Below are 1,731 nucleotides of genomic sequence, written 5' to 3' on the forward strand. Positions count from 1 at the left end.
AGCACAATTTTCCAGTGGCCACCTGACAGCCTGGCCTCTAAGTAACTTGCATCCAGGAACAAACAGTAGCCCTCAGGCAACCTGAGCAGGAACTTGGCACATCCCAAGCCTTTCTTCCACTCACTTACTGATAAATCCAGGTCTACCCATTCTTCCTAAAAGGAGTTTATCCATGTACAAAGTGCCACAATTTCTATAACGATTGTATCCTTAACATCCTAGCTTTGGAAGTTGATGAGGTTTTGCATTCCTGACTCTCCCTAGACCACACAAAACAAAAAGGTGGATATACAACAGGCCTGCTTCCAGCAACTATCTCCCAAGGATCATGGGGTAGCCTGAACACCAGTATAGGCATTTGCCACAGAGCCAGAGAATCAGGCACTCAGCTTTAAAAACAGGACAGAAGGAACGACATACATCCAACACGTCAACCTTTCCAGCTACATCTAGAGGGTTGGCTTCCACCTTACTGATCACGGAGAACTGACCGGACATGGCACACCCTAATCTCCATGAAGCCACCAAAAATAGAGACAGCAGTCAGGACAAATGGAAAGATTTGAGAGGCACCTTAAAATCCTGGGCTGGATGGATTGGTGAAATCCTTCTCCTACACAAAGCCAGTCTGACAAGACTGGAAGAGGCAGCTGTCTTATCTAATGTACAGAAATTAACACAGCAAGTTAAAGAAAAGGAAGAAAGAGGAAAACAAATTCCAAGTAAAACCAAGCTGAGTGAATTGGAGATATGTGATCTACCCAATAGGGAATTCAAAATAATGGTCATAAAGATGTCTGTCCACTGAGGTCAGGAGAGCAATGGAAGAACAAACTGAGAACTTCAATGGACAGAAAGTATAAAAAGCACCAAACTGAAACAAAAATGTGAAAAATACTATAACTGAAATGAGAAATTCAATAGAGGGGTTCAACAGCAGACTAGATCACGCAGAAGAAAAGGATCAGTGAACATGAAGACAAGTCACTGGAAATCATCCAATTCAAGGAGCAAAAAGAAAAAAGAATGAGGCCCAGCACAGTGGCTCACGACTGTAATCCTAGCACTCTGGGAGACAGAGGCAGTAGGATTGCTTGAGTTCAGGAGTTTGAGACCAGCCTGAGCAAGAGCGAGACCCTGTCTCTACTAAAAATAGAAAAATTACCCAGGCATCATGGCACACACCTGTAGTCCCAGCTATTTGGGAGGCTGAGGCAAGAGGATTGCTTGAGCCCAGGAGTTTGAGGTTGCAGTGAGCTATAATGATGCCACTGTCCTTTTGTACCAAGGACAAAAGAATAAGGCTCTGTCTCAAAAAAGAAAAAAAGAATGAAAAAGAGTAAAGATAGCTTAAGAGATTTATTGGACACCATCAAGCAAAACAACTTACACGTTATTATCCTGCCAGGAGAAGAGAGAGAAAAGGACAGAGAACATACTCAAAAAAATAATGGCAGAAAACTTCCCAAGCCGGGGGAAGGAAATAGAAAGCCACATCCAGGAAGCTCAAAAGACACCAAATAAGATGAATCCAAAGAAATCCACACCAAGACACACCTTAATCAAACTGTCAAAAGTTAAAGACAATGAGAGTGTTGAAAGCGACAAGAGAAAAGTGAATCATCATATATAAGGGAACCTCCATAAGACTATTCCAGCAGATTGCTCAACAGAAACCTTTCAGGCCAAAGGAGCAGGATGATATACTTAACACATTAACTGCCATGTGAG

Source organism: Propithecus coquereli, unplaced genomic scaffold (genome assembly GCF_000956105.1).
Source record: "Propithecus coquereli isolate 6110/MARCELLA unplaced genomic scaffold, Pcoq_1.0 Scaffold158, whole genome shotgun sequence".
Lineage (NCBI taxonomy): Eukaryota > Metazoa > Chordata > Mammalia > Primates > Indriidae > Propithecus > Propithecus coquereli.